This window comes from Aedes aegypti, chromosome 2 (genome assembly GCF_002204515.2).
Source record: "Aedes aegypti strain LVP_AGWG chromosome 2, AaegL5.0 Primary Assembly, whole genome shotgun sequence".
NCBI lineage: Eukaryota > Metazoa > Arthropoda > Insecta > Diptera > Culicidae > Aedes > Aedes aegypti.
In genome coordinates this window covers 149,380,701-149,395,412 of record NC_035108.1, presented here as the reverse complement: position 1 = coordinate 149,395,412, position 14,712 = coordinate 149,380,701, and the positions used below count along the sequence as shown (strand labels likewise).

The 14,712-nt window shown below is 37.7% G+C and overlaps 1 protein-coding gene across 2 annotated transcripts in view; it reads right to left on the bottom strand.

Annotated features, from left to right (window-relative positions):
* Positions 1–14,712, bottom strand: part of LOC5568868 (myb-like protein A) — a 397,347-nt gene that overhangs the window by 67,835 nt on the left and 314,800 nt on the right. The gene's annotated exons all lie outside the window — the stretch shown is intronic.

Genomic DNA, 14,712 nt, shown 5'->3' with positions numbered 1-14,712 from the left:
TGCTAATGGAAGTATAATATAATTCAGAAGGTGAAAGCAAGAAACGAGGTGAAAACTAATTTGGGGATCAGTTCCACCTGAAAGACTGATAAACTCCCCCCGGGTCGTGCTGTAGTTCCTAATTCAATTTCTTAAAAAGTCGTCGTAAATCACGTCAGTCAGTTCGTGTCTGTTGAGGTGGATATGTGGATCACGACAGAGAAAAGGATACGGCTAGTTAAGGTGGCAATTGCCGTACTGAAAAAGCACGTTCGGGGCATCAAAGCTTTACCTTGGTTTTGGGGAAAAAATGAAAGAATTTTGTTCTGATAATCGACGTTGTGAAGCAAAACATGGAAGTAAAAAAACCAGCTTCCAGTCATTAAGAGATTAAATCGTGTAAATTGAACCGATTTAAATCACTCGTCTGAAGTCCCTGTAGAGCATAACAGTTTGGTTATCACTAATAGAATCTCATATTACTTCAATCGAAATGGAATAGAATGATGTATGGAATTGAAAGTTTTCACAATTAAAACCAATATTATAGCAAATTTGATTATTGACGGTTGATGGGCGTAGATTGAGGCGAATGGGTGTGGAAACTAAATCAATTCTCTTATTATCACATACGTTGACCGTTGCATTCATATCGGAAGCTCAAATTTCAAAGAAAGCTCTAAAATGACAACTAAGGAAATGCTCATGAGAACACTGAACTAAGAAGCAGGCTCTGTTCTAGACGCCAGGGAAAAGAAGAAGAAAAATAATTTCGCCAGAACCACACGAGGATCTATAAAACAAATAGAATGTATTGTGAGGATCAAATGACTAAATTATGCAAATTGACTCCAGGGACCTAATCTGGGATAAACAAGTGGCATTTTTCGCTGCTAAATTTGATGTTCCACTACCTATATAAATTAGCAGTATTAGCATTGAGCTGGGCTGCAAAATGGTGAGTCGACAACCAGGAAGGAGCGACCAACACAGCTCTGGTCCACACAAGTTCCTACCTCACGCTACCACGGGTCAAATGATGACAAAGGGCGCCATCTAAGGGTTGCGTACTTAGCTGGTGGTGCAGCTTGGGCACTGTTGTCCTTCTGACATCAGCTACAGTGAGAAGGTATGCTCTGAATGTCTGTAAACTAGGAGGTGCGGCTCAAACAGCGTCTGTTCTGGCATCCAGCGGCTGAGTATGAAATGCTGTATCACGTCAGCTACACCTACGATGGCAGTCCCATTAACATGATGTAGGTACGCATACCGAATTCATCACCCACCACGAAAAATGGAGGAAGAAGAAGAAACGAACGTTATTTTCGGCAACCGACCTGGCAACGAAATAAGGATTATGATTGGAAACTCGGTACCTGGACTGTCAGGATCTTAAATGAACCTGAGTGAGCCTTTTTGGCTCGTGAATAGCGAAATGTGGGCGTGTGCGTAGCTGTTATTCAGGAAGTGCGTTGACTAAGATCTGGAGAACGTGAATTCAGAGTGGTAGACCCCGCATTCAAATACAACATCTACCACAGCGGTGGCGATAAAGCAGAACACGGAGTCGGTTTCATAGTGATCGGGATGCAGATGAAGCGCGTTATTAGGTGGAGGCCGATCAACGAGCGGATCTGCTTATTGAGGATTCTTGGCAAGTTCTTCAACTACAGCCTGATCAACGTCTATGCACCGACTAACGACAAACCCGATGACGTGAAGAACGCGTTTTACGAATGTCTTGACAAGACCTATGGAGAATGCCCAAAACACGACGTGAAAATTGTCATCGGCGACGCTAATGCGCCGCCGGTCGGAAAAGAGGACTTCTTCTGCTCTATCATTGGTAAAGAGAGCCTTCACTCTGTTACCAACGACAACGGCCTACGCAAGGATATCCGCAAGCACACCTGGCATCACCCAAATGGCGAACTTTGCAACCAAATCGACCATGTTCTGGTAGACGGCCGACATTTTTCCGATGTCATCGATGTTAGAACTTTCAGGGGTCCTAATATCGACTCAGACCACTATCTCGTTGTAAGCAAAATTCGAACGCGATTATCAACCGTTTCGAGTTCTAGAAATCGACAATCGTTGCGTTTCAATATCCAACGCCTGTCAGCAGATGGTGTAGCAGCAGACTATCATCAAAAGCTCGATGAGCGGATTAGCAAAATCGACGAAAGCGTCAACCTCAACGATTTGTGGGCGTCAGTCCACGGAGCAATGAACACAGTAGCGCGAGAAGTGGTAGGTACTGCTCAACGAAGACCAAGAAACTATTGGTTCGACGAGGAGTGCCAGGGAATGACGAACGAGAAGAACTTGGCTAGAAGCCGCATGCTGGTGTCTGGTACCCGTCAGAGCAGAGAGCGGTACAAGGAAGCAAGGGCAGCCGAAAAACGGATCCATTGCAAAAAAAAGGAGCATGAAGAGGCAGTAATTGCTCAGGCGTAAGAAGCTATGGAACAGAACAACATGCGACGGTTCTACGAGAAAAACAGCGCCGTCTCCCGCCATGTGCAACGACCGCGAAGGAAACTTGCTGACAGATAAAACAATGGTGACCACCAGGTGAAAAGACTACTTCGAGTCATTGTTGAACGGAGATAATGGAAGTGGATATGGTAACAGAATTCAAATCGATGACGATGGACAAGCTGTGGAACCTCCAACGCTAGATGAGGTAAAAAAGCTATCAATGGGCTGAAGACCAACAAGGCTGCTGGGAAGGACGAGCTCCCGGCCGAACTTCTCAAACACGAAAGTGAGCAGCTGCACGAACTCCTTCACCGTATCATTTCGAGGGTATGGTAGGAAGAACAAATGCCTACTAGTTGGTTGGAAGGTCTTATTTCCCCTTTGTACAAGAAAGGGCATCGGCTGGAGTTTGCCAATTACCGAGGGATAACACTCCTTAATTCGGCGTACAAAATCATGTCTGGAATTCTGTTCAACAGATTGAGACCGTATGAGGCGTCCTTTGTCGATGAATACCAAGCTGGTTTTCAAGAGGGCCGATCAACGACGGATCAAATGTTTACCCTGCGTCAGAATGACTCACGATCAACACCATAAAAACGAAGTACAGGATAGCTGGTGGTCAACGTGGGTCCAGACGTGTTAGTGGTAGCGAAATGGTGCTAGGTGGTGAAAAGTTTTAAGCGGTGGAAGAATTTGTGTATCTTGGAACACTAGTGACATGCGATAATGATGTTACCCGCGAGGTGAAAAGACGTATTACAGCTGCGAGTCGGGCTTTCTACGGGCTCCGTAACCAGCTGAAGTCCCGTAGCCTGCAAACGAAAACGAAACTCGCGTTATACAACACACTGATCCTTTCGGTTGTCCTATATGGCCATGAATCATGGACATTGAAGGAAGTCGACCGGAGAGCTTTCAGGGTGTTTGAATGTAAAGTGCTGCGAATAATACTCGGCGGTAAACTAGAAAACGACATCTGGCGGCGTCGCATGAATCACGAGTTGTATCAAGTGTATAAAGAGGTGTATATTGTCAAGCGCATAAAACATGGCAGGCTGCGTTGAGCTGGTCACGTTGCCCGTATGCCGGAAGAACGAAAATCAAAGATAGTATTCAACAGGAAACCCGGACGAGGCCGCCGACTTCGTGGAAGACCACGCACACGATGGCTGTTTGCAGTTGAGGAGGACTTAAGGGCACTTAACTATCAGGGCGACTGGAAGCGATTGGTCCAGGAACGAGCCCAGTGGAGAAGACTCATCCATTCGGTGCAGATTCATTGTAGCAAATTGTAGCCCATCAAGTATCAAGTAAGTAAGGCTCGCATTTTGGGAGGACACTTAGAATGTGATCTCGAACCGAATGAGCGGTGTGGAGCAGGAACGATTTTTTGAACCACTCTAATACGCCAGTACTTCCAAAACTGTGCACTGCGGCGCCCTGGTCTGCACATCATCTCTAGGTGCGCCGTGAGTTGGTTAATTATCGGTTTGGAAATCAGATGACTTGTAGTGTGCAAATCAATGACTATTAGTCACAACCTGAGTTGTGCATGTTCAAATATCAACTCAACGCATTACATCTCAATCAATTGTTGAAACAATCGTTACCGTAAATTCTGGTGAAGTTGATCATTTTTCACTGTTTTTCTTGTTTGTTTTCTGTAATGTTGAAAATACAAAACAACTGACTGCACGAAAAGAAGGACAAAGATGAGCCTCATTGGCTCTTGTACCAAAATTTTCTAATAAATGTAATTTTTATTATAATAAATATCTCTAAAATAAAAAATCGAGAGATCTCATTTTGGGTGAAATTGATCACTTGAAAATGCGATAATTGATAGTTCAATACAACTCTACATAATAAATTTGAGATCCCTGAATCCGAATCTGCTTGTTAAATTCTTAACAATACACTTCTACTACTACGTTGTTACATTGTTTGGTTTGTATACATTCCGGACCGACAGTTTTGTGTTTTTATCGTTGTAATATCGAGTTATTAGTGTCGAGCTGTATGTGTTGCACATTGAGTTTTTATGCTCCTTAGCGTATTGGAATACCTCAAGTGATTGATGACTGTATAGAGAAATTGCGCTCCACATATTTTCTCGTCATATGGACCGCGAGTCGCACTTTTCCACTTTAACGCAACTCAATTAATGTGTTGCCAAATTATAACAGTAAAATTCATTGGCTATCTCATGAAATAAAAAAAAAATATAATTTTACCGGTTCAAAAGTAGACTGGTAAAATGAACCGGTTCATCCAGAAACATAATTTTGCATCAAACTACTTTTTTTTAATCCTTAGAACATGTATCATTTGATAATGAAAGTCGGTTTCCTCGTGGTGTTGCGTTACGCTTGAATGAGGCATACGTGCATTTGTTACAGCAGGAAAATTTCTCGACTTCTAGGGGAAGAGTGCTAACATTTAACCCATCACTAATTATCGACGCATTCCACACTGCATGTTGGTCCCAAAGCCATATCTACCCGACCAGTGCAGTGGGTTACAACAAAATTGTAGCATAATTATATCAAGATTCGTTACAAATAAAAAAAATCGATTCTTTTTTGTTAGGAGGACTTTGAGTTGATGAAGGAAATTATAACATAATAAAAAAACAAAATCAGTTATAAACAACAAACAGAAAACAAAAGACTGTTCCAAATTTGTTTCAATCTAAAACATAATTATTACACAATTTGTAATAAAAACAGTTGAGAGCTATTGCTTATAACAAATTCTGTTATAATTCAGATATAGAAATAACAAAATTAGTTGAATTTTTGTTTTATTTGGAACATAATGTGTTATATTTTTGTTTAAATTATAACATATTGTATTTCAATTTGGTTCACTGTAGTGGATTTTTTTTTTAATTTTGGTTATGTTAACTACTAATCAACCAAAATTATAACAAATAATGTTAAAAAAAATGCGCAAAACCTGTTACAACTCTGTTGTAATCCACTGGTCGTGAAGGAAGACAAAAATAATTGAGCCTAAACCGTCAATTTAAGATATACGGTGTCATCAGTAAAGTTTCTTCATATTTTTTAAACATTTTTTTTCGGTGATGTGAAATAAGGGTGGCCCGTGGTATACGAGATCTGAATACAAACTTTTTTGCTGACTCATTTAGGTCTATTCAATGTTCTACAATATTTTAGAACAATCGATTTGGAGTAACTTTGCCAAAGAACCTAAACTTCTACTTATGCTGCCCATAAAGGCATAACTGTCCCATATGAAATAAATAAACATTTAGAAAAGTTTGAACTTTGTCTTTTCATACAAATATTCATAATTTTCTAGTTCATTTTTACATATCATATTTATTTAACACAACAGTACAAATAATTTATTTTGCTTCTATTGATCAGCAGAAAAAAAATTAATAAAAATAAACACATTCCACGTTTTGCAGTTGCTATTTGGGTTGAAAGTTCATATAGGCAGAGTTATGCTTTTATTTTTGAATATGGGACTGCCCCAACTTCATATTTTTCCACAACATTTTCAAACAAAGTGTGTTAATTTTTATATGCATAGTAAAATATACATTGAAATATGTATCGATGAAAAAAGGTGTTGGTGCGAAAATCCATATGGGACAGTTATGTTTTTATGGACAGTATGGTTCACGAGTTATTATTTTTTTTTAAACAAATTAGTAAGGGTGGTACTGAAAGAGGGGAAGACCTTTTTGAATTCATATCTTCGAACAACATCGATTTATGTAACAAAGGAAATCAACCTACATTTATAACCAAAGCTAGGGAAGAAGTATTGGACATAACCATGTGCAGTCCTTTATTTTCAACGCGTATAAAAAACTGGCATGTTTCAGATGAACAATCTTTATCTGATCACAAGCACATAGTGTTTCAATACAATGCTGGGGAAATAGTTAAAATAGCGTATAAAAATCCCAGGAACACTAACTGGGAGAGATTTGCTTCAACAATGCAATCTGAATGTTTATTGCTAAATACTACAATTCAATCAACAATGCAATTGGATAGAGTTGCAAAAAATATTACTGAACAAATAATACAAGCATACAACGTTAATTGTCCTGTCAAGGAAGAAATCTCAAATCGAGAGGTTCCTTGGTGGAATAAAACATTAAATAATTTAAGGAAAAAATCGCGAAAACTTTTCAATAAAGCGAAAATTTCTGGGCAATGGGACCAATACAAAAAGGCCCTTACAATGTACAACAAAGAAATTAGAAAATCAAAACGACGAACCTGGAGATCCTATTGTGAAAACATAGAGAAAACTCCAGATATAGCTAAACTGCAAAAAGTGCTTTCCAAAGACCATTCAAATGGTCTGGGAAATTTAAAGAAAACAAATGGCGATTTTACTGTTAACTCACAAGAAACCCTTGAAATGTTGATGGAGACTCATTTCCCAGGATCAAACTTAGTGGTAAGTGATAATGAAGAAAGTATAAACGTTAACGATAATTATGGGCCGACCGGGACTATAAGATATAATTCGCTTATACCTGATACCATTTTCACAAAATCTAAAGTTGAATGGGCGATGAACTCTTTCGAATCATTTAAATCTCCGGGAATGGACGGTATATTTCCTGCACTGCTTCAGAAGGGTGGGGAAATACTGCTGGATTCTATAACAAATATTTTCAAAGCAAGTTTAATGTTAGGCCATGTACCAAAAATATGGACCCAAGTACGAGTTGTCTTCATTCCTAAAGTAGGAAAAAGAGACAAAACAAATCCAAAATCTTTTAGGCCAATAAGTCTAACATCTACTATGCTTAAAATCATGGAAAAGATAATAGATGAATATATCAAAACAGAATACCTACAAAAGATTTCTCTTAACAGGTATCAGTATGCATATCAAACTAACAAATCTACAGTCACTGCTCTACATAATTTGGTTACAAAAATAGAAAGTACTCTCGATAGAAAAGAAATTGCTCTTGTAGCATTTCTGGATGTAGAAGGTGCTTTTGATAATGCGACATTCAGTTCAATAAAAAAGTCAATGGAAAATAGGCATTTCGATCCTGGCATTATAGCTTGGATTATGGAAATGCTGAAAAATAGAGAAGTATCTGCTGAATTGGGAGTATCATCTATAACAATAAAGACCACTAAGGGATGTCCTCAAGGAGGCGTATTGTCGCCTTTATTATGGTCGCTTGTTGTTGATGATATTCTTAATAAATTGACAGAACAAGGCTTCGAAGTTATCAGTTTTGCTGATGATGTGGCCATAATAGTTCGTGGAAAGTTTGAACATACCATTACAGATTTAATGCAGTCTGCACTAAACTGCATTTCGCGGTGGTGCCAAAACGAAGGGTTGAATATAAACCCATCGAAAACCGTTTTGGTACCGTTTACTCGCAGACGGAAAGTAACTTTTAAAAATATAACAATTGAGGGATGTATTGTCCAATATGCATCCAGTGTAAAATATCTAGGAGTTATTCTAGATGATAAACTTAATTGGAACTTGCACTTAGAGCAGGTAATAAGCAAAGCCACTATTGCCCTGTGGGTGAGTAAGAATACTTTTGGTAAAAAATGGGGTCTCAAACCTAAAATGATTCATTGGATTTATACGGTTATTGTAAGGCCCAGGGTAGTTTATGCCGCACTAGTATGGTGGCCTAAAACAAAGCAAAGCACAGCCCAAAAAAAGCTAGAAAAATTGCAACGTTTGGCCTGCATGGCTATGACAGGAGCAATGCGTAGTACGCCATCAAAGGCCTTAGAGGCAGTTCTGTATAAGCTTCCACTACATCAACACGTGCAAATGGAAGCTGAAAAGAATGCACTAAGACTGCGAAGAACGAATATCTTTCTTGAAGGAAATCTTTCCGGACATCTAAGTATACTGAAAGATTTTCAAATTAATCCATTAGTAGTCATGAACGAAGACTGGATGGAAAGAACCCTAAACCTAGATATACCATATAAGGTGGTTAAAACAGACCGCCAAATGTGGGAATCGGGTGGGCCTAGTATTTCACCAGGATCGATTATGTTCTACACCGATGGTTCTAAAATGAGTGATAACACAGGGGCTGGAATAACCGGTCTTCTTCTTCTTCTTTCTGGCATTACGTCCCCACTGGGACAGAGCCTGCTTCTCAGCTTAGTGTTCTTATGAGCACTTCCACAGTTATTAACTGAGAGCTTACTGTGCCAATGACCATTTTTGCATGCGTATATCGTGTGGCAGGTACGAAGATACTCTATGCCCTGGGAAGTCGAGAAAATTTCCAACCCGAAAAGATCCTCGACCGGTGGGATTCGAACCCACGACCCTCTGCTTGGTCTTGCTGAATAGCTGCGCGTTTACCGCTACGGATATCTGGGCCCCTATAACAGGTCCAGGATAGGAATAACAGGTCCAGGAGTTAATGTTTCAATACCAATGGGACGATGGACAACTGTTTTCCTTGCAGAAATATACGCCATCTTAGAGTGTGCTTCTATATGTCTTAGAAGAAAGTATAGACATGCAAGGATTTGCGTATTTTCAGACAACCAGGCGGCTCTGAACGCATTAAAATCCTATACATGCCAATCAAAACTGGTTTGGGAATGCATACAAGTATTGAAGCAACTGGCTATGAATAACCAGGTGTCCCTGTACTGGGTACCAGGCCATTGTGGAATCGAAAAAAATGAGAAAGCTGATTTTCTGGCTAGACGAGGATCGAATACTCAGTTTTTAGGACCAGAACCCTTTTGTGGAGTTTCAAAATGTGTAATACAAATGGAAATAAAAAAATGGGAGCGTAATATGATACAGTCGAACTGGATTGGTACAAATACATCAAGACAGTCTAAACTGTTTATAACTCCAAATAAACAAATTACAGAAAAACTTCTAAACTTAAATAAAAAATCATTCTGTATAGTTATTGGACTATTTACAGGACATTGTCCAGCTAGATATCATTTAAAGAAGATGGGTCGAAGTCCAACTGATATCTGTCGGTTTTGCGACTGTGAGATAGAGACCTCACAACACTTGCTTTGTGAATGCTCAGCACTATTTGCGCAAAGAAGACAGTATTTCAACAAGGGCATACTGAGTCCTTTTGAAATTTGGCAAGGAAATCTCAATAAGGTAGTTGAATTCATTTTAAGAATCATACCAGATTGGGGTACGTCGCACTATCAGTCAACTGCAGTTACTCTCAATAGTAACTTGTCGTCCTGAAAATATGCGAAAAATAAACAGGGGTATACCACAATAGATCAACTCAATGGTCGCAGTGGTTCAAATCCCAACAAAAGGAAAAAAAAAAAAAAGAAAAAAAAAAAGGTGGTACTGAAAAATATGCTTTTTCTTGATAATATTTTATACGATAATTTCTCGCAAAAACTTTGTTCCGAGCAGTTTTGGAACTTTTGATTGCGCAACTTTTTTCCGAAAAAACTACTGTTGTATCTCTTATGGTTACGGAGTTACCTTAGCTTAGCTTAGCTTAGCTTAGACTGACTACACATATCAATGGTTGCTATTCCGTGATTGACCGAAGTCAGTGAAAATGCACAAAGAATCAACTAGAAGTTTGGCTGGGATTGGCCATAAACAGGGTCAATAACGGCGCCGGCCACGTCCTTGCAGTCAGGTGGGATTGGGGGAAGGAATGTTAGTGTGTAACCTTTGCTATTTGGAGACCGTGTTTGCCTCTGCATCTCCACAAAGGTTACTGGGAAGGATATTTGTTAATGGGGAGGATCGTTGGGTCAAAGGATTCACTTTGATAAGTGATTAGACCATGATAAATAGTTTTTTGTCAAATATAAATATGCTTTTATGAAAATATGATATTTTCATTTGATATGAACAATTTCTATGTAAAAGAAAATTATGCCAACACTTGAGGTGACGAACCATTCAAAGTTTGTTGAACAAATATTTAAATGTAACATTACTACTGCTGTCAGGACGAAAGCATGTGTTATTATATTTTACTTATTTGAAAAGAAACAAAAACTCGATTGGCTGGAACATCATAGAACACTCTTATTCTTATGCCGATACTTACAGTGGCGAACCATCCAAAGTTTGTTGAATAAAGTGAACCTTTCGCAAGTCTACACTTGTAGTGTCGAACCATTCAAAGTTTTTTTTTATAATTACAAAAATTAAGATAAAAAGAAAGGGGTGTTTTGAAAACAAAAAAATGTTAAACATAAATAATTCATGAATTAGAGTTTATGTCGACTCTCACAGTGACGAACCATTCATAGTTTGTTGAAAAATCATATTCATGTCCTACCGCTGTATCGATTAAATGTGCAGTCATACATATTTTATAGATTAGAAATAGTAGCATGAAACGAGCTCACCAATTGATCCGTCATCCTCGACTGAGCAGCAACAATCCACATTCAGCTTAACTCGTTTGCTCGGCTATATAAAAGCACTCAGAGAAAATAGACGCACGACCCGAGAGGGAAAACAACTGACGACTGCTCGGGCTTTCTTGATGCACTGCCAAGGAGCAATCGTCAAGGTCGAAGATCAAACAGAACTAACCGATCGCGGAACTTTTTCACTTCACTCGACCGACGCGCGACATGTTTGATCCTGCCCTCGTCACCCGCTCCCGCAGGAGCAAGCGTCAAGGTCGGAAGATCAAACAGAACTCATTCTTCCAAAAAACGTGATCTGGACACAATTAATCCGGATTCCGTCGCTCGCCCTCAAAGGAGCATGCAACAGATTCAACGGATCAAAGACTACTCAATACTCCTCTTATGGTTACGGAGTTACCAGAGATTATCTTCGAAAAAATGGTTGATTTCAAATGCCGATATCTCTGAAAGGCGCAAACGAATTCTCAATATTTTGTCGCCATTTTCTCTGTTTATGGTGAAAAAACTGTGAGAGCATTTTTTTGTTTGAAGAGAATAACAAAACTTTGACAATAATATGTTTTAAACGAAAATCGTCCATAAAATAATCGAGATAGCTCTTTGGTGCCTTCAGAAAAATGTGCTAAATAATCCCAAGGTGACTGTTTTGCGGTTATATTTAGCAATGTACACAACTTGGTATTTTTGTTGAAATTTCTAGAATAATCGCAATGGAAGGCGTTTTACAGTATTAACTCAAAATCGTCAAAATGTCGAATGTGATACAAATGCAGATATGTGCAGTTTAACCATTTATGGGTTTATGATCAAAAATGAGCAAAAATATCGGAAAAGTACCCAAATATGAGTATTTTATTTTTCTTTTTGTTTTGTTGATTTTCAATTATTATTTGGATAAAGTTAAATGGAATTATTATAAAAATAACAGCACATATTTTTAGTAATTTTATTGAATAATAATATTGGAATAGTGTAGTCATAAATATTATACACATACATGAATAAACAATCTTCAAGAACGCGGGTTCTTCTAAGTATTTATATGATCTGCTGTATTACACATGATGCTGCTGTTGGTTGCAAAAGGTAGCTCCACTTAAGTGAATTAAAAATCACCTTCCAGAAGCATTCGTTCAATCCCATGTTGGACAGATTGACGAATTTTTATTCCAAAAGGTTAAGTTGAATGCCAAAATAGCTAAAGTTCGACGATCCAGCATACAATAAGGTGTTGGTTACCATGAGGCAATTGAAGAGAGAGGACGGATCGCCCCATTAATTACAGTAATTTTAGTGAAAAAATACAGTACTGGACAGAATAAAGTACGCATTGGCCGTTTTTCTATACAAAATAGTCAAGTTTGGAGATCTGAATCTCAGCTTTTAGTGGTCTGATTGATCTGAAATTTTCACCACAGCCTAGATATAACATAGATTTTACTCAATTAAAATATCACTGCATTTGAAACACAATCTTTTAAATTATTGAAAATCTCTCAATTTGCAAAAAATTGCAACATTTAATTTTGAAAATATTTTGAAAACAATCAGTTTTTCCGAAAAATGATGTTCTGCAAACTTGTGTGTCTTATCAAATTGTACATTTTTGCAGAAAAACATATTGCCCTAAATATTTTCATTCAAAAATTATTTTTACTTTAAAATTTTGTCTTTTTTATCAACATTTGAGATTTGCGATAACTTAAAAGTTCGTTAATGAAAAACTATAAATTTCTAGCCTAGCAAATTTGAGGTTACTTTCAAGCTGCAGTGAAAATTTTAGGTCAATCGGACAACGAGAAACCGAGATATAAGACTCCAAACTTGATCATTTTGTATGGAAAAACGGCCAATGCGTACTTTATTCTGTCCAGTACTGTACCTGTGTAATACGTGTGTGTCTCTTTGATTAGAAAGCGTATCGTTGATGGTTATTCAATGATAGTATTTATCTTTGTTTTCAAAAAACGTTATTGACCCCTCTACCGGCTGCTTCAATTTTTTACTACAAAAAAATATTTGAACAGTTATACCTTTTTTGTTTTTCGATATTGTTGCCCCATTTTTTCACAAGCCCCCACTTTTAAGAATCTATGTCGATATTAATCATTAGTCTTCTATATTCGGAGATATTCAGAATTTTCTGGGGGGACCGACGTTTTTCCATAATTTACGTAAATATCTCAGTTTACTGAATTTTTCTCATGATCGGTCATTCGCTGCTCGATACATTACTTCAATCAGTTTGTTGTGGAAAAATTAAGCAAATTGCTGCAACTGTTTTTGTTTTTGATATCAACCTGGCCGATTAATGATCTTGAAAACTATAAAAACATCATTTTGTAATTTTTTGATTTCTTGGTGATAACTCAACCGATTTGTCTGATTTTTACAAAGAAGCTCCATGAAACCTGAGATTATATAGCCCACATATTAGTGTTTGGATAAATAGACTAAAACCAAAATGGCGATTAAAGAAATTTTATAAGGGGAATGTTGGCCCCCCAAGGAACATCTGAATATATTCAAAACCATATGACTAATGATCAATATTAATACAGATTCTTAAAATAGAAGAGTTGTTTGAGGGCTTGTAAAAAAATCAAATAACAAAAAAGTTATCGCTGTTTGAATAATTTTCCGTGTTAAAAATGTTAAGCTGCCGGTAGAGGGGTTAATAATGAAAATAGTATCTAACTGCCCCTCTCATACCACCCTAAATTAGCCAAATTCCTCATTATATCATCCTTAATAAGCTTCATGGGACCAAATTATCCATAAATCTCAAATTTAGCGTACCTTGTTCCGTACAAGTATCCAATAATACCGTTATGTTTGTTTTACAACCAATCATTTAGGTACGACATCGAATTCTTACAGTTCCGCCTCGCACACCTCAATTTGATGCTCCATCTGACGTACCTTTTCTGAAGTTCATCCCTACAAGACGTAAACGGCAAAGTTAATGGGGAAATTTAAGATCTCAGCCACACGTGCCACATGGCGTTGTTGGGCCGGAACTGCCGAACGGGAAAGCTGCAATTTTCTTCGTGTCTGCTAGATTCGGGGTTTTGGATTCGCTTTTAGCTCCGATAAATTTTTATAAGGATGATTCCCTCAAGAGGAATAAAACGGCGATGGTGATAGGAATAACAGGAATGTTGTGGAACAGCCTGAGCTTGAACATTTCTGTTTTGCGGGTCTTGTTATCGAGTTTTTTTTGGCTAACTGGCTAGTCTACTAGTTCAATCCTCTTGGATCAGTGGTTCTCAAGCTTTTTTCTTCTATCTTCTATTTTCTATCTTCTATCATCTATCTCCTATCTTCTATCTTCTATCTTCTATCTTCTATCTTCTATCTTCTATCTTCTATCTTCTATCTTCTATCTTCTATCTTCTATCTTATCTTCTATCTTCTATCTTCTATCTTCTTTATCTTCTATCTTCTATCTTCTATCTTCTATCTTCTATCTTCTATCTTCTATCTTCTATCTTCTATCTTCTATCTTCTATCTTCTATCTTCTATCTTCTATCTTCTATCTTCTATCTTCTTCTATCTTCTATCTTCTATCTTCTATCTTCTATCTTCTATCTTCTATCTTCTATCTTCTATCTTCTATCTTCTATCTTCTATCTTCTATCTTCTATCTTCTATCTTCTATCTTCTATCTTCTATCTTCTATCTTCTATCTTCTATCTTCTATCTTCTATCTTCTATCTTCTATCTTCTATCTTCTATCTTCTATCTTCTATCTTCTATCTTCTATCTTCTATCTTCTATCTTCTATCTTCTATCTTCTATCTTCTATCTTCTATCTTCTATCTTCTATCTTCTATCTTCTAT